Source organism: Macaca fascicularis, chromosome 20 (genome assembly GCF_037993035.2).
Source record: "Macaca fascicularis isolate 582-1 chromosome 20, T2T-MFA8v1.1".
NCBI lineage: Eukaryota > Metazoa > Chordata > Mammalia > Primates > Cercopithecidae > Macaca > Macaca fascicularis.
In genome coordinates this window covers 22,276,628-22,296,029 of record NC_088394.1, presented here as the reverse complement: position 1 = coordinate 22,296,029, position 19,402 = coordinate 22,276,628, and the positions used below count along the sequence as shown (strand labels likewise).

General features: G+C 43.6%; 1 long non-coding RNA gene across 2 annotated transcripts; it reads left to right on the top strand.

Annotated features, from left to right (window-relative positions):
- The first annotated feature begins 12,409 nt into the window (after positions 1-12,409).
- LOC141409327 (uncharacterized) lies at positions 12,410-17,078 on the top strand. 2 transcript variants are annotated; one of them, XR_012429370.1, is made up of 2 exons: positions 12,410-12,644; positions 15,452-17,078. It is a non-coding gene; the product is annotated as an uncharacterized lncRNA (long non-coding RNA). The 2 variants fall into 2 exon arrangements; XR_012429369.1 differs by having other exon boundaries at positions 12,410-14,070.
- The last annotated feature ends 2,324 nt before the right edge of the window (positions 17,079-19,402 follow it).

Sequence of the window (19,402 nt, the reverse complement as noted above, 5' to 3'; positions counted from 1 at the left end):
TCTTGCTCATTTAATAATCTTTGATGGCTGTTCAGGGGTAGAGGCAGTTCTCTTCCATGCAGTCCTTCAGGGTGGTAGGTTACTCTGCCATCTTCAGTGTGGCTTTCAGTGTATCACTAGCTCAGTGAACTGGAAGAGGAAAGGGCATGGAGGGGTGTGTTAGCCCGTCTTTGTTGCTATAAAGGAATTCCTGAAGCTGGGTAACTTATAAAGACAAGAGGTTCATTTGGCTCACAGTTCTTTAGGCTCTGCAAGAAGCATGACACTGGTATGTGCTTCTAATGAGGGCTTCGGGAAGTTTCCAATCATGGCTGAAGGCCTAGGAGGAGCAGGTATGTCACATGGTAAAGAGGGAGCAAGAGAGTGAGGGAGGAGGCACCCGGTGCTTTTAAATAACCAGATCTCAAGTGAATTCATAGAGCGAGAACTCACTCATTACCATGAGGGCAGCACCAAGCCATTCATGAAGGATGCGCTCCCATTACCCAAATAACTCCCAGCAGGCCCACCTCCAACACTGGAGGTCACATTTCAGCATGCGATTTGGAGGGGACAAAACATCGAAACCATATCAAGGAGGCACCTGCTGTCTCAAAGCCCTAGTTTGGAAGTGGCATCTACTCACATGCTATTCAGAACCACCCACGCCATACTAAACCACAAGGATAGTGGGCTAGAAAATGAGTTTCTAATCACTGCCAGCCCCCCATAACCACTCTATTACTATGGAAGATGGAAGGTGAGAATGAATTTTGGTGAAAAACTACTGGTCTCTTTCACTAAGTGGCTTAGAGGCATTGAACAATGTTGAGTCACAGAAAATCTCAATTTGGTATTAAAGAAGGTCTTTCTTTTTTTTGTTTTGTTTTGTTTTGTTTTTTTTTTTTTTGAGACAGCATCTCACTTTGTCACCTAGGCTGGTGATCCCAGGTCACTGCAACCTTGACCTCCCAGGTTCAGGCGATCCTTCTGGCTCAGCCCCCCAAAGTAGCTGGGACTTGAGGTGCTTGCCACCACGTATTTTTTTTAGACATGGGGTTTTACCATGTTGCCCAGGCTGGTCTCGGAGTCCTGAGCTCAAGTGATCCACCCACCTCAGCCTCTCAAAGTGCTGGGGTAACAGGCATGAGCCATTGCGCCTAGTCTAAAGAAGGTCTTTAATGCTTTTCTACTTTTGCTAGCTTTTTTTTTTTTTTTTTTTTTTTTTTTGAGCTGGAGTTTCACTCTTGTTGCCCAGGCTGGAGTGCAATGGCACTATCTTGGCTCCCTAAAACCTCCGCCTCCCAAGTTCAAGCAATTCTTGTGCTTCAACCTTCCAAGTAGCTGGGATTACAGGCAAACACCACCACGTCTGGCTAATTTTGTATTTTAAAGTAGCAATGGGGTTTCACCACGTTGGTCAGGCTGGTCTCGAACTCCTGACCTCAGGTGATCCGCATGCCTCGGCCTCCCAAAGTGCTGGGATTACAGGCGTGAGCCACTGTGCACAGCCTTTTTTTTTTTTCAAGCGAAAACAACAGAGGATGGTGTTTAATAGGACTAACTATTATTGATGCTGGTTAGGACTATAGCTTTCCCTTTACCATTAATGTGTTTAAATGGAAAAAAAGTCAGTAGATGTTTTTAATGTTAAATAATTATGCAGTGGCATGCGGATATGATACACAGTTATAAGGGTGCTTTGCAAATGACCGATCTCTGGTAAATAGTGCCCCATGCTGCAGACACCAGGAAGGGTTCCTGAAGCTGGGGGAAGAGTCCCAGGATGGTGGGATGGCCAAGTAGGTTGCTAACATGGTGTGGCTCAGGCTGAGAACAGAGGGGTCCTGCTTGAGGCCTGGGCTGGTCTCAGAGCCCAGCTCCGAGGGAAATCCAAGGCCAGGTGCTATTTCTGTGTTCCCTCTGGCCAGTCTTCAGGGCATGAGCAGGGGCATGTAGTCCTAGCCCATGCCCAAAGTGGAGGCTGGGAAGTTTGCTGATGTCTCCTCTCTCTACTTTCCTCTTTGCCCCACTGGGATGCTCTCCAGAAGGCTGAAATATTGGGTGCTTTTTCTGGAAGACTGTACCCTGGCTAAGGTCCCAGCCGGCTGGTGGCTGCCCCTTGTCATTTGCTGCCACACTTCCTAAGGGCAAGGGAGAGAGTGGAGCTGGGCCTCCATCCTGGAACAACTGGGTGAGTCCGGACGGTGGTCTGGAGCCCATATTCTTTCTGAAAATGGTTAGCCAACTGAGGTGTTTCCAGGTATTCCACCAGGCCAGTGACAAGGAACCCAATTTGCCCAAGGGATGGAGGATCATGGGAGATTACTTGGGAGATGAAGAGATGAAGAACCCTGGAGTATCCAATGAGCTTTGCATCCATGACTGCATAGGGTTCTGGATGGCCAGATAGTGTGGGGATATTCACTAGTTATCAGGGAAATGCAAATTAGAACAGCGAGATGCTTTTCACTCTTTGGCGTGGCAACAAGTTTGAGAGTCTGAAAATATCAGTGCTTTTAGGGATGTGGGGGGAATGCTACTCTCAAATACACCTAGTGGGAACTTTCTTGGGATATTTACTTTGGAGAACAAGTTAGCACTACTCCGAAAAACCTTGATATGTTGCCCAAAAAGCTCTTATTCACATGCACAACTCTGTTCGTTGTGGCACAGTTCGTAATTTAAAAAACCCGGGAGACCACCTAGAAGTCCAACAAGAAGGGAATAGATAAATAAAATGTGGCTGTGGCCATTAGAATAAATAACCCAATCTACACATATCAATATGAGAAAGCCAAGCAACACAATATCGAGTGAAAAAAGCATGATGCAAAATTATATGTGTATTAATTATCTATTGCCATATAACAAAGTATCCCAACACTTAGTGACTTTAAGCAAAAAGACACATTTATTATCTTCATTGTTTTTGTGATTAATGAATTCAAATGTAGCTTAGTTGGGAGGTTCTGGTTGGGGTTTTCTCATGAAGTTGCCATGAAGATGTCAGCTGGGGCTACTGTCATCTGAAGACTTGACTGGGGCTGGAGGATCCATTTCTCAGTTGCCTTATACAGAAGACTGTCAAGTTGATGCTGATTATTTGTGGGAGGCCTGAGTTCCTCTTCATGTGGGCCTCCTCCAAAGAGCTACTTGCATATCCTCATGACATAGCAGCTGACTACCCCCAGAGTAAGCAGTCTGACAGAGTGAAAGGTGAAAGTGGCAATGTTTTTTATGACCTAACCTTGGAAGTCATACACCATCAATTCTACCATATTCTATTCATTAAGAATAAGTCACTAAGTTTGGTCCACATTTAAGGGAAGAGGAACTAGACTCCTCCTTTGAAAGAAAAGAATGTCAAAGAATTTGTGGACATAATTTAAAGCTTGCATATGTATGGTTTGATACTATGTATGTAGTTAAAAATGGTATACACACATGCCTGGCTAATCAGCGCTCTTCACCAATCTAGCTATGGTGATTACTTTAGGAATGGATTCAGCATTTGGGTACTGGAGATTCTTTGTTGGGGATACCAAGCTTTCAGAATATGAGTCTTGGGCTGCATAGGGTCATCTTGTTCACTGAAATTAAGAGAGACTTTCTGAAGCACTGAGAGAGAGAGATAGCCCTTACAAGATCATTTGACCCCCTGGATTAAGGCATGCCTAAAGCCTGATCCATCTTTCTTTGAAATTTTTAGTTATATAGTACAAAAATTTACCCTTTTAGCATATAATGGTTTGGATTGGATTGCTGTCTCTTGTCACTACAGCACTTTTGATGAATACAATAGTTATGGCGTTGGTGTTGGAGTTTAGGTCAAGGCCAAGGTTGAGGTTAGGTCTGAGGTATGGGAGAGATTTGCAAGGAGAATTAACACTTAGGTTTTGTTTGTTTATTTGGAGACAGGGTCTCATTCTGCCACCCAGGCTGAAGTGCAGTGGTGCAATCATAGCTCACTGCAGCCTCAAACTCTTGGCCTCAAGTCATCCTCTGCCTTAGCCTTCCAAGTAGCTGGTACTACGGGTGCATGCCATTATGCCTGGCTAGTTAGAAAAAAAATTTTTAGGCCAGGTGCAGTCATTCACGCCTGTAATCTCAGCACTTTGGGAAGCCAAGGTAGGAGGATTGCTTGAGGCCAGGAGTTTGTGATCAGCCTGGGCAACACTGTGAGACCTTGTCTCTAGAAAAAAACAAAAACAACCATCACAACAAAAAATTTTTTTAGAGATGGGGTCTCCCTATGTTGCCCAGGCTGGTCTCAAACTCCTGGTCTCAAATGATCCTTCTGACTCAGCTTCCTAAAGTGCTGAGATTATAAGCATAAGCCACTGCACTTGGTCAACACTTAGTTTTGACTTTGGCTTTTTTGGTTCTCACTTGGAAATCTCTCATGAAGGTATTACTGCCTCTCCACTCCTACTGTCACTGATCTAGTTCAGACCCTCATAAACTCTTGCTTGGATCATTGCAGTAGTCTTCTAACTGATCCTCTGCTGTCACTGTCTTCCTTCATCTCTTATGTGCCACACTGCTCATAGATTGTGGGTTTGAAACCAATATTGTCATATTGCTCCAATGCTCAAAAACCTTCAATGACACCAACTGTCTGGAGAATCAGACTCAAATGCATTAGTCTGACATTCAAGTTGCTCATTATTTGGCCTTCAGTTCCTTTCCCAGCACCATGTCCCAGTGCACGTCACCACACACATGCACATGCACACACACGTGCACACACACACGCACACCACATTTCATTTCCCACTTACACTGAGGTTTCAGGGGTTAGGCATAGCATTGGATTTAGGGTTGAGTCTAAGTCTGGGTTTGTGCTAATAGCCTTCAGGATGATCCTCAGTGATTCCTGCCTCCTGGTATTTATGCCGTTGTATAATCCTCTCCTCCAATGAATAGGGCCAATTTGTGTAACCAATAGGACATTGTGGAAATGTTGGACTGTGTGTGATAGTTCATTTTATTGATAACCTTGACTCGACCATGGGGTGCTCAGAAATTTGGCTAGACATTATTTCTGGGTGTGTCTGGGAGGATGTTTCCCAATGAGATGAGCATTTGAATTGATGGACTCACTATAGCAGATTTCTCACTGCCCCACCACTGTGGATGGGCATCATCTAATCCATTGAAGGCCTGAATAGAACAAAAAGGTGGAGGAAGGGAAAATGTAATCTCTCTGCCTGACTGTTTGAGCTGGAACATTGGTCTTCTCCTGCCTTTGGATTGGGACTTAGGCGATTAGTGCTCCTGGTTCTCAGGCCTTCAGACTTGGACTGGAACTTAAACTATTGGTTCTTCTGGAACTCAAACTGGAACTACACCACTAGCTTTCCTGGGTCTCCAGTTTGCAGACACATGTCATAAAACTTCTTAGCCTCCAAAATCATGTGAGCCAATTCTTTACAATAAATCTCTAATGCTCCTGTTCTATTCTTTTAGGGGACCAATTATATGCACATCCATCCCTTGACTCTCTTCTCCAATCTGCTAATCTTTTTTATTTCTCATTCATTCTCTGAGTTTTAGAAATTTTTTTTTCTTTTCTTCTTCTTTATTTTTTGTTTTTTAGAGATAGGATCTCACTCTGTCACCCAGGCTGGAGTGCGGTGGTGTGATCATAGCTCACTGCAGCCTTGGGCTCTTGGTCTCCAGCAATCCTCCTGCCTCAGCCTCTTGTGTAGCTAGAACTACAGGCATGCACCACCATGTTCAGTTAATTTATATATTTTAAATTTTTGTAAAGACAGAGTCTTACTATGTTGTCCAGACTAGTCTCAAACTCCTGCTCTCAAGTGATCCTCCCACTTTAGCCTTCCAAACTGCTAGGATTACAGGCATGAGCTACTGATTGAGGCATAGAATAATTTTTCAATCATTTCTTCAGACTCACTGACCTAATTTCATGCAACATCCAATCTTCTGTTAGGCACCTCTGTTGCCCTTTTAGACTCCATAGATATATTTTTATCTGTAGAATATTTTTATGTTCTAGGATTATTTTCTAAGAATGTTTTAGAGCCTCTAATCTTGTGAATATTACAAAGTAGCCATTTTTTTTCTTTTCAGTTTTGGCCTCTGGGCAGCAAAGGTGAGATATCCAGGGACATTTGCTCTAATTCCTCATGTCAATATCCTTTTGACCTGCTAGATCTTTATATATGTTCAGTCATTATTCTCTATTTGTTCATTTTTACAGAAGGAGATCTTTATTTGTTCAACATTGAGTGTTAAGATGGGTTAAACAGTCTGTCTACATATTTTTGGCCCAGACAAAGAGAGAAGGGGAAGGTTTCTATTTACTATACCTTTACTTTGCCTTAGTAAAGAGTCAGCAATCTGTGGCATTAGTGGGGAAGTGTCAGCCCAGGGCAGATGTGGCCGTGTATCTCTCCTTTGTGTCAGATGTCTTTCTGTGTGTCCACATTTGTTTTAGCAGTCAGATTTAACGGAAGAAATGATACCTTATTTAACAAGCCCAGCTGGCCTTATCAGGGAGCTGTGCTTGGGAGTGAACCTGCTTAATTGAGCACATCTCCTGGTGTGAAGAGACGTTGGTGGATACTCCAGCAGGCTTAAGCTTTGCTTCCTTATAAACTGCACCCATGGTCCACTGCTGTCTCCTTGAAACTGGCAGGGATCATAATGAATGTTTGGTTCCTTCTACCTCCAACTTGAATGGGCTTTTCTCTTGCTTGGATTAGACCATGGTTCGGCAGGTCTACTCTTAATCTGGTGTAAACTCAGTGTATCTTGCAGAAATTCCTAAATGTTTCTAGACTGGTCTAAAGGGCACCCTTCCCTATTTTCCATCTGTGGGGCAGAGGTTTTTTTTCTCTTTTGATAAACCTGGTTCTCCCTTTCCCTTATCCTCCTTCATTTGGGCAACCAAGTCATACCTCAGGTCTCAGCTTAAACCCTACTTTCTCTAGGAAATGGCCTTGGAAGTTTCCCCAAGTAGACACCCTATGCTGTGCTCTTAGAATTTCTCATATTCTGTCTGTCATAGAGCTCATCTTCTGGAATTCTGACTCTGTCTTCCCCTGTAGATTGTAGTCTACAGAGCAAGGACACTGCTCATTCATTCATTCATTCAAAACCTGAGCCAAGTATATGTGAGGCACAGTACTAACACTGTTTTTCTCTCTTGCCCAGTGCCTGTCACAGATTATTTAGTTAATATTCACTGGAAGGATTTATGGCCAGCTTCAGGGAATCAGGCCTGAGATGGTGGCTGGGTGAGCAGGAAGAATGCTGGAACACCAGTGGGTGGGGCTTCACCGCAGGCCCAGGGAGCAAGAGAGTCATAGGTGGAGGGAGCTAAGCCCTGCTAATCTGGGCTGGTGCCCGGGGTTGGCCTACAGTGGGAACTGCCTGACAGGGATCATTGGGCAAAGAGTGAGCCAGGGCTGGTCATTGGGCAGATCCTCTGATGTTGTGCTAAGAAATCTCAGAGAGTCAAAGGAAGACAGTGTCTGTGGCTAAGACCTCCATGGCTAGAGTTTTACACCAGTGAACCATTATTCTGGAATGCAGTGAAGTGTTTATGCCTATAAACTTTGCAGTCAGCCTGGGAGACTCAAGAAGATTACACAAAAGTTCTCAGAAGGCAGGCGTGGTGGCTCACACCTGTAATCCCAGCACTTTGGAAGACCAAGGCAGGCAGATCACTTGAGCTCAGGAGTCTGGGACTAGCCTGGGAAATATGGCAAAATCCCATCTCTGCAAGAAATACAAAAATTAGCCAGGCAAGGTGGTGTGTACCTGTGGTCCCAGCTACTCGAGAGGCTGAGGTAGGAGGATCACTTGAGCCTGGGAGGTTGAGGCTGCAGTGGGTTGTGATTGCACCACTGCACTCCAGCCTAGACAACAGAGCAAGACCCTGTTTCCAAAAACAAAAAATTCTTAGAGCCTCAGTTTCCTTTTCTTTAAAATGGAGATATGACTAGTACCTACCTCATAGGGCCATTGTGATAATAATAATAATTATTATTATTAGTTTGTGATAATAATAATTATTAGTTTGTGATAATAATAATTATTATTAGTTTTTGAGACAGAGTCTTGCTCTGTTGCATATTGTGCTAATTAAATGAGATTATATGTGTAGCATGTGAGCCTGCTGTTTGGCTTAGAGTAAAAGTTTAATAGATGGGAATTATTATTATCCTGTAGTATTGCTGGTTGATGCCGTTTGGCTGTGTCCCCACCCAAATCTCATCTTGAATTGTAGTTTCCATAATCCTCACGTGTCGTGGGAGGGACCCGGTGGGAAGTAGTTGAATCATGGGGGCAGTTATCCCCATGCTGCTGTTCTTATGATAATGAGTTCTCATGAGATCTGATGGTTTTTTAAAGGGCTTTTTCCCCTTTGGCTTGGCACTTCTTGCTGCCACCCTGTGATTGCTTCCCCGTCCACCATGAATGATTGTAAGTTTCCCGAAGCCTCCTCAGCTATGCTGAACTGTGAGTCAAATAAACCTCTTTCCTTTATAAATTACCCAGTCTTGGTTATGTCTTTATTAGCAGTGTGAGAACAGACTAATACCCTGGAATTATTTGCAGTGCATCTAAAGGGTATGAGAGGAGCAAAGTTTTGCTTCCTTTTAGAGGTACATCTTCCACTATCTCTTAGAACTCCTGGTTGTGCCAGCCCCTTGTGAAAGTCCCCTTCCTGGGCCAGCACCTACCCAGACTTCTTTTTTTTTTTTTTTTTTTTTTTTTGAGATGAAGGCTCACTTTGTCGCCTAGCCTAAAGTGCAGTGGCATAATCTCGGCTCACTGCAACTTCCACCTCCTAGGTTCAAGCAATTATCCTGCCTCAGCCTCCCAAGTAGCTGGGATTACAGATGCCCGCCACCACGTCCAGCTAATTTTTGTGTTTTTAATAGAGACAGGATTTCACCATGTTGGCCAGGCTGGTCTCAAACTCCTGACCTCAAGTGATCATCCGCCTCACCTCCCAAAGTGCTGGGATTACAGGCGTGAGCCACCATGCCCAGCCGACCTACCCAGACTTCTCCTGGACTGGGTTGCAGCACAGAACAACTGGGTTTCCCCTAACATGCTACATCTCTATAGATGAGGCCTAAAGCTGCCGTCACCCATGTGAGAAGGCCAAGAATCGCAGCACTAGCCAGTCTTACCTAATCACAGTGAAACATCCTAAGATAAAACGAGCTACCCAGATATCATCAAAAAGCTACATTTAGCTATACAAAAGTTATACTGGGACCAAGTGGAGAGGAATGTAGACCAGAGAAGGTTTAAAAGAGCCACTGATGGGCTCTTTGAGACTTTTGTGCCAAAATTGAGGTGTCTAAATTACGATTCTTGTCCAATCCATTGGACCAGCTGTCTTTTGAAACCTGTCCAACATTTAAGGCTTGGTGACTGGATTTGGGGTGAGGGCTGACTTTTGTGTTTTTTTTTTTTCTTTGGCTTGATGAGAGTGAGGGGGATAACTTCTAGGTTTTTTGCCTGACGAACTGGATAGATGCTGCCAGTTGACATTTTGGGAAGATGAACAGATTTGAAGGGGAAAGAAACTAGTCTAGTTTTGAACATAGAGACTTTTTAAAGGTGCTTGAGGGGTGTTGAGGTAGAAATGTCTAGAAGATAATTGAAAATGTGAATTTGGAGCTTCATATACAGTCATATAAAGATGTAGAATTAGAATTGTACATAAGGAGGGGACAATGGCAGTTGTAGGTAGGGACCAGATAGCCCAGAAGTATAAAGTAGAATGAGAAGAGGACTAAAAAGAAAAGCATGAAGAATTGTTATCTGGGGAGGGAAAACAAAAGAAGAGAATTCAGCAAAAGAAGACATGAAAGGCCAGGTGCGGTAGCTCACGCCTGTGATCCCAGCACTTTGGGAGGCCGAGGCAGGAGGATTGCTTAAGCCTAGGTGTTTAAGGCTAGCCTTGGCAACATGACGAAACCCTATCTACTAAAAATACAAAAATTAGCCGGGTGTCAAGGGACACTCCTGTGGTCCCAGCTACTTGGGAGGTTGAAGTAGGATGACAACTTGAGTCCGGGAAATTGAGGCTGCAGTGAGCCATGATGATCATATCACTGCACTCCAGGCTGGGCAACAGAGCAAGACCCTTTAAGAAAGAAAGAAAGAAAGAAAGAAAGAAAGAAAGAAAGAAAGAAAGAAAGAAAGAAAGAAAGAAAGAAAGAAAGAAAGAAAGAAAGAAAGACGGAAGGAAGGAAAGGAAGGAAGGAAGGAAGGAAGGAAGGAAGGAAGGAAGGAAAAGGAAAGGAAGAAAAGAAGGAGGAAGGAAGGGAGAGAGAAAGAGAAAGAAAGAAAAAAGAAAGAAGGAAAGAAAGAAAGAGAAAGAAAGAGAAAGAAAGAAAGAAAAGAAAGAAAAAACAGAGAGGGAAGGAGGGAGGGAATGAAGGAAAGAAGGAGGGAAATAAGGAAGAGAAAAAAATCAGAGAAGGAAGAGAAAAGCCAGAGGCTAGATGTTCTACCACCAGACATCTGAAGGATACCTTTAATTCACTGGAAAATAAATGCAATTAAATTTTAAACACACGAACCATACTAAACCTCACTCATGATGGAAGAAATACATGATCAAACAATGAAGTGGTGCCATTTTTTTTAAAGGCTTTGTTTTTCTCTCTCTCTTTTTTTAAATTTTACCCCCCAAAAGAACTACTTGAGGTTTCATTTTTTTAGAGCAGTTTTAGGTTCACAGCAAAATGGAGAGGAAAGTATTAATACAAATATTTCCCATCCGTCTCCTCCCCCATGCATAGCCTTCCCCGCTATCAGCATCCCCCACCGGAGTGGTACATTAGTTGCAGTTGATGGACCTACATTGACACATCATGATCACCCAGGTCCATAGTTTACATTAGGGTTCACTCTTGGTGTTGCGCATTCTATGGGTTTGGTCAAATGTATAATGAGAGCCTGGCATGGTGGCTCACACCTGTAATCCCAGCACTTTGGAAGGCTGAAGTAAGTGGATCACCTTAGGTCAGGAGTTCAAGACCAGCCTGACCAATATGGTGAAACCCTGTCTCTACTAAAAATACAAAAAGTAATCAGGTGTGGTGGTGTGCACCTGTAGTCCCAGCTACTTAGGAGGCTGAGACGGGAGAATTTCTTGAACCCGGGAGGCTGAGGTTGCAGTGAGCCAAGATCACACCATTGCACTCCAGCCTGGGTTTCAGAGCAGGACTCCTTCTCAAAATAAATGAATAAATAAATAAATAAATAAATAAACGTTTAATGACATGTGCCCATCATTATAGTATCATAATGGAGTAACTTCACTGCCATAAAAATTCTCTGTGGTTGGTGTATTCATCCCTTCCTCCCCACTATCGCCTGGCAACCACTGATTTTTTTCGTGTCTCCACAACGATTGGTCTTTTCATTTAGTAATATGCGTTTACGTTTCCTTGTTTTCTTTTCATGGCTTGATAGCTCATTCCTTTTTAGTGATGAATAATAGCAGTTTATTTATCCATTCGCCTACTGAAGGGCATCCTGGTTGCTTCCAAGTTTGGGCAATTATGAATAAAGTTGCTATAAATAAATATCTGTGTGCAGGTTTTTTTTGGTGGACATAAATTCTCAACTCCTTTGGGCTATTTTTTTTTTTAAAGCTATCCAATTGGCAAGAATGGCGAAGTTTAACACTGTGTTGGAGAGGATATGGGGAAATAGGTAATCTAAAATAGCGAAGACACACACTCTTTGGCTTGGTAATTCTCCTTCCAGGAATCTATTGGACAGATATATCTACACATGCATAGAGGGAGGTTTGCACAAGGATATTCTCTACAGCATTACTTGTTGTAGCAAAGGGTTGGAAAGAATTTAAATGTCTGTCAATAGTGGACTTGCCAAATAAGTTACGGTAAGGAAGGAGACCACTACTACTCCTGCTGCCCTCCTCCCCACACCTTGCCTAGTTCACAAGACAAAAGAGAAAAGGCAAAAAATTAAAAAGAAACAAAAGTAAGATAAATAGCCAGACAACCTTGGCACCACCACCCGGCCCTAGGAGTCAAAAAAAGTGATAATAATAATGTGAACCGCTGACCTAAACTACTTGTGTTATCTGTAAATTCCAGACACTGTGTGAAAAAAGCATTGTAAAACTTTTTGTTCTGTTAGCTGATGCATGTAGCCCCCAGTCACGTTTCCCACGCTTGCTTGATTTATCACAACCCTTTCACGTGGACCCCTTAAAGTTGTAAGCCTTTAAAAATGCCAAGCATTTCTTTTTCAGAGAGCTTCGCTCTTAAGACGCAAGTCTGCCGACGCTCCCGGTTGAATAAAGAACCTCTTTCTTCTTTAATCCGGTGTCTGAGGAGTTTTGTCTGCGGCTAGTCCTGCTACATTTATTGGTTCCCTGACCGGGAAGCGAGGTGATTAACAGACAGTTGAGGGAGCCCCTTAGGCAGCCTATGCCTGCTCTGTAGAGCATCCCTGCGGGGGACTCTGGCCAGCTTGAGCAATGCAGAGCCTGAGAGCGCTCCTGGGTAGACATTTGACACGGTGGAACACCTCGTCAGAGCAGTGCACAGCAGGCCCCCGTGGAGGATCAATACAGTGACTGAACACCGGGAAGGAACTGGCATATCAGTCTGGACATCTGAAACTTGGTAAGACTGGTCTTTGGAACTTTCCCACTCCATTTGAGTGGAAGCGTGGCCTGATCACCCAGGGCGTGCCTGTACCAGCATTTTGGTTTTTGTTTTTGACTTGACTTGAATTAATTGCTTGATACTTTGGTTTAGTTTTGTTTTTGACTTGAATTGCTTGATAAACAGGCGTGCCTTTATTGGCAGTTTGGTTTTGGTTCTGATTTTGACTTGGCTTAAATTGCTTGACGAACAGGTGTGCCTTTAACAACTTTGGTTTTAGTTTTGATTTTGATTTAGTGTAAATTAGATGAGTGAGTGACCTTTTACCCTTTCCGTCTTATAGTGTGAATGTTGTTTTGTCTCGAGAGAAGAATAGGTCAGACACAAAGTAAGCCCACTCTGCTAGGAACTGTCAAAAAGAAAAATAAAAGAAGAAAGGAAAGTCATCAAATCATCAAAACTTACTCTATCAAAATGCATGTTACAGAACCTAAGAAAGGTTTTGCAGGAGATTATAGAGTTTAGTTAACCCTTTGGAGGTTAAGATCTCTGTGTGAATTAGAACTGCCCTCTTTTGGTGTTGGATGGCCCACCGAAGGAATTATAGACAAGGAACAATTGGCCATGTATTTAAGGTGGTGACAGGGGTCGGAGGACAGCCAGTATACCTAGATCAAGTTCCCTCATATTGACGCATGGTTAAATATAATATAGACAAAACCAGCATAAATTTAGCCCTGTTTAACAGCTTATTGCAAGAAAAGCCAAAAGTAAACGTAAGAGCAGCTTCACCAGCAGACACAGAATTAAAAAAGGGAGTCCCAGAAACAGCAAGAGAAGCCAGTTTCGCAGGAGCTACCAGAGAGAGATAATAGAAATTCTTTCTCCATATGTCCCAGCCTACCCCGCTTTACCAAGGCCAACAGCCCCCTCAGAAACTAGATTCAGGAGCTAACACGCCCCAGGTCTCACCTCAAAGGGGAGGATGGGAGTCTCGAGAGACCAAGGAAGGAAGTCAAGATAATCAAGTGGGCCGTCTCAGATCTGGTCTTGCTGGAGCTATGCAAATGCCTCTCAGGGAGACGCGAGGGCCTGTCTATTATAATGACCAGGCCCACATCCGTGGGGGCAACAGACTTTCATCTATCAGCCCTTTTCAACCATTGATCTACTAAACTGGAAACACCCTGAACCCGCCACCTTGCTCTCGGCAGCTAGAGCCCTGTCGAGCATGACTGTGTAGAGGTGTTGGACTCCAGTTTACTCTAGCAGACCTGACCTCCGGGACCAGCCTTGGGCATCAGTACACTAGGAGCTATACATCGATGGGAGCAGCTTCATCAACCCACAAGGAAAGAGATGTGCAGAATATGCGGTGGTAACCCTGGACGCTGTCGTGAAGCTGAGCTCATTGCTTTAATTCGGGCCTTAGAACTCAGTGAAGGTAAGACTGTAAACATTTACACTGACTATCGGTACGCCTGTTTAACCCTCCAAGTGCATGGAGAATTATATATAACAAAGAGCCTGTTAAACTCTAAAAAATAAAGGGAAAAAAAGACCCAGAGAATGCAACTCAGCTTCAGCGTTCGCAGAGGTACTGAGAAGCACTTCTGCAGAGGCTAAGAGTTGGTAGAAAAAAACAAGTAATATAAAAAAAATTTCAGAAATGCTTCAAGGAGCTGACAAAAGCCTAAGTCAGTTTTATAAGAGACTCTATAAAGCATCCTGGCTTTACACCCCATTTAACCCTGAGGCTGCTGAAAACCAGTATATAGTGAATACTTCATTTGTAAAGCAAGCCCAGGGTAACATCAAGCAGAAGCTGCAGGCATGAATACCACCTAGTCTACAAAAGTGGCCACCAAGGTGTATGTTAACTGTAACCAAGGCACAAAACTGGGAAAGAGCAAAAGAGAAAGAAAGACTAAGAGTAAGTGTAAAAAAAGAAAAATTAGCAATGTGAGAGGACGTGGATGTGGATGTAAATGTGAAAGAAGTCAAGTTAGGCAGGGATTCAAGAGCTGGACAAGGCTAGAGAGAGATTAATGTGTGAGATGCAAAAAGAAAGGACACTAGAAGGATAAATGTTCAAAAGGCAATAAAGGAAATCGCCAAGGCCACAAGACAAAGAGGCCATCGGCCAAGGGCTGCCGCACCTTGGAGGAACCAAATACTGATCTGATCAGACTGACAGGAGCTGAAGGATGTAAAGACTAGGGCAGACTAAGCACCTTCTCATTAGGCTCCCAGGAGCCCATGGTCACGTTAGAAGTTAAAAGCAGCAAGATTCTGCCGTATCTGGATTCCAATTTCTCACTGAAGGCTAAGCCACTAAATAGAGTTACAAAGTGGCAGGGGGCGGGGGGGTGGGGAGAAAAACTCCTCCTCTAAGAAACTTAAACAGTAAAAAGAGCCATGCCTTGTGAAAACTTGCTTATAGACCTTACAGAACTGCCCCGTGCTGGAGACTATTGGTACATGCTAGTGCTTGTTTGCTCATTTAAGATAAAATCAGGTTTTTGCCTATGGTCCTCCTCCGAGTCAGGTGCACCCCTACCAAACAAACTAGGTATTTGCCCTATAAGATTTTGTTCCGTCGGCCATCCCCAAATCGTAAGTTAAATTAAAGGTGACCTCCAGAAACTAAAGGAATTAACCTTAAAAAAGCAAATGCAGGCTTTAAAAATAGCCATACAAAGTGTTCATAATTAAATAAATGAAAATGCCTATAAGCCTGACACCCCTTTAAATCTAGTGACTCTGTTTAAAGTAAAATCTAATTTTTCTAGGACCCACATAAGATGGGCTCTATACTGTTAAAGTTGCAGGTGTTGTGTCTTGGATCCACCACAGTCAGCTAACACTGGCAGCTCAGGACAAGTGGACCAGCCAGCAGGACACAGATCATCCAACCCGGCTGATCCTGAGATGAGACCAAGCTGCTGCTGAGGACGACAGCCCTGCTCTGGTCACTCCGGAGGCTGACCAGTCTATGCACGGCTGAAGCTTGAGGAGACAACAAGCCCTGTTCTAGTCACACACCGGCAGCTGACTAGTCTACACACGGCCGAAGCTTAAGGACTTGTCAAGCAAGTAAATGTAGTTAAAAATCTTAAGACTAATAGTTTTCCTGTAATACTATTTTCCTATCGTTCTGTCGCTGTATTCAACCTTTTTCCCAGGTAAGGACCTCTTTTGCCCTTGCTGGATATGAATATGCTGTACATTGTTTTGTTGTTGTTACCTCCCATAACCATGCTAGAAGAAACACCTATATAAGGTGTCCCCACTGTACACATACTACTTAGGAAACCCGGACCTGTCCAGCCCAGCAACAATTCCGAGTCTTGCAGTCATTCTTTAAACATACAAACCAGAAGTTACCAGAATCTCTTCCTTTAGCAAAAACAGAAAAAACCTATTTGCTCAGTTGGCTGAACACGTTGCTGGCAGTCTGGATGTTTCCTCATGTTATGTTTATAAAAAGGTTAACATAGGAGACCAATGGCCTTGAGAAGCAAAAGAGTTAATGCCTCAGGATAACTTTACTTTAACTTTTTCCCCAAACAGATGCCACCAGTTCAAGCATCTGACTCTTAAAAACTTCTCTTATTAAAAAATACTGTGTTACTCGCTAGGAAAAAGGTTTTAAGACCCAGTAAAAAACTCACCTGCTTAGGACATGACAAAGTTGATACATGTGCCTGTACAGGTTTAACACAGGTTTGATCCTAAGTCTTCATTTAGAAAATAGTTTGCAGCTGTAAAAATTTAAAACCCTCATTATAAATGTGTTACTGGTAATAGAAAGTTGCTTGCTGCTCCCCTGTGTATTACACTTGTTCCTTCAAATGATAAAAGGTTTTGTAGCTACCGTGGTTCATCAGAAAACTTCAGCGCAAGTGTATTGCATAAAACACTATCGCTCTGTCTCACAAAGAGACTCAGAAAGTAAAAATAAAAGTGAGAACTCCCACTAATTAGTAAAAATTCTCAAAGCGGGGGATAAGGAAGGAGACCACTACTACTCCTGCTGCCCTCCTCCCCCCACCTTGCCTAGTTCACAAGACAAAAGAGAAAAAGCAAAAAGTTAGAAAGAAACAAAAGTAAGATAAATAGCCAGACAACCTTGGCACCACCACCTGGCCCTAGGAGTCAAAAAAAGTGATAATAATAATGTGAACCGCTGACCTAAACTACTTGTGTTATCTGTAAATTCCAGACACTGTGTGAAAAAAGCATTGTAAAACTTTTTGTTCTGTTAGCTGATGCATGTAACCCCCAGTCACGTTTCCCACGCTTGCTTGATTTATCATGATCCTTTCACGTGGACCCCTTAAAGTTGTAAGCCTTTAAAAAGGCCAAGCATTTCTTTTTCAGAGAGCTCAGTTCTTAAGATGCGAGTCTGCCGATGCTCCCGGCTGAATAAAAAACCTCTTCCTTCTTTAATCTGGTGTCTGAGCAGTTTTGTCTGTGGCTCGTCCTGCTACAATGGCACATCATTTCAGTGGCTGTCATATGGGGTTGTCAAAACAAATAAGGTCAATCAATAAGAACTGATATGGAACAATACCTAAGATTTTTGTTGTTGTTGCTGTTGTTGTTGAGATAGAGTCTTACTCTGTCGCCCAGGCTGGAGTGCAGTGGTGCAATATCAGCTCATTGCAGCCTCAACCTCCCGGGTTCAAGCCATCCTCCCATTTCCACCTCCCTAGTAGCTGTGATTACAGGTGTGTGGCATCACGCCTGGCTAATATTTTTGTATTTGTAGAGATGAGGTCTTGCTATGTTTGCTGGTCTCAAATTCCTGAGCTCAAGTAATCCCTCTACCTCAGCCTTCCAAAGTGCTGAGATTATAGTCACTGCCAGGCCAATGCCTAGGACATTTGAAGTGAAAAAGTCAGTAACAGGATGGAACATGGTGTACTACCATTTATGTAAAAGTAGATAAGGGTCTTACCCATTTTTTGAAGCCAGACTGCCTTGGCTTAAATCCCAGCTCCACCACTTTCTAGCTATGTAACCTGGGAAAAGTTGCCTGTGCCTCAGTTTCCTCAGCTGTCACCCTCATACGGTTATCAAGGAAAGGAAGGAGTTTACTTCTCCCTCTTGTATTTTTGAACCATGGGACTATGTTAACCTATTCTTTTCTTTTCTTTTTTTTTTTTTTTTTTGAGACAAGGTCTCTGTCACCCAGGCTGGAGCGCGGTGGCATGAAGATAGGTCACTGCAGCTTCCATCTCCTGGTCTCAAGCAATCCTCCCACCTCCTGAGTAGCTGGGACTACAGGCACCTATCGTCATGCCTGGCTAATTTTTAATTTCTTGTAGAGACGGGGTTTTGCTATGTCACCCAGGCTGGTCACAAACTCCTGGGCTCAAGCAAATCCTCCTGCCTTGGCCTCCCAAAGTGCTGGGATTACAGGCGTGAGCCACAGCCCCCAGCCTACCTAATTTTTTTTAGTTGAGATGAGATTTTGCTACATTGCCCAGGCTGGTCACAAAATCTTGGCCTCAAGCAATCCTCCCACCTCAGCCTCCCAAAGTGCTGGGATTATAGGTATAAGGCACTGCACCTGGCCTACCTCTTTTAATTAAAAATTCTAATCAAAGAAGATACACAAGTAGCAAATAAACATGTGGAAAAGACGCTCAACATCATCATTAGGGAAATGCACAGTCAGGCCACAATGAGATACCACCTCATACTTATTCATGTGGCTGAAATGATAAAGGCTGACAATACCAAGTGCTGGTGAAGATGTGGGCAGCTGGAATTTTCATGTGCTGCTGGTGGAAATGCAAAATGGTACAGCCACTCTGGAAAACAAGATGGCAGTTTCTTATTAAGTGAAACATGCACCCACTGTACCTTCACAGTGACCTGCAATTTCAGTCCTAGGAATTGACCCAAGTGGAATAAAAACCTATGTACGTGAATGTTCTTGACAGCTTCCTTCAAAATAGCCCAAAACTTGAAACCACCCCAAAGTTCATCAACCTGGAAATTGATAACCAAACTGGTATATCCATACAATGGTATAAAAAGAAATGAACTACTGATACTTGGAACAACATTGATGAATTACGCTAAATGAAAACAACATTATACTAAGTGAAAGAATCCAGAAACAAAAACCTTGGCTGGGCACGGTGGCTCACTCCTGTAATCTCAGCACTTTGGGAGGCCTAGGTGGGTGGATCACTTGAGGTCAGGTGTTCGAGAGCAGTCTGGCTAACATGGCAAAACCCTGTCTCTACTAAAAAGACAAAAAATTAGCCAGGCGTGATGGCACGCACCTGTAATCCCAGCTACTTGGGAGGCTGAAGTAGGAGAATCACTTGAACCCGGGAGGTGGAGGTTGCAGTGTCCTGCCACTGCACTCCAGCCTGGGCAACAGAGTGAGACCCTGTCTCAAAAAACAAAACAAACAAAATAAAACAAAACGAAAAACCGCACAACACCTAAATACTGTATGGTTCTGTTAAGAGTAGGTAGGCAGACATGAGCAGGGCAGGAGAGGGCTCCCCCTGATCCACAGACCGGGACTGTCAGGCGACCATCAGGTGATGGCCAGGCAGCTGTTAAGCTGCTCTTTAAAATAATAATTGGTTGCCGGGCACGGTGGCTCAAGCCTGTAATCCCAGCACTTTGGGAGGCTGAGACGGGCGGATCACAAGGTCAGGAGATCGAGACCATCCTGGCTAACACGGTGAAACCCCGTCTCTACTAAAAAAATACAAAAAACTAGCCGGGCGAGGTGGCGGGCGCCT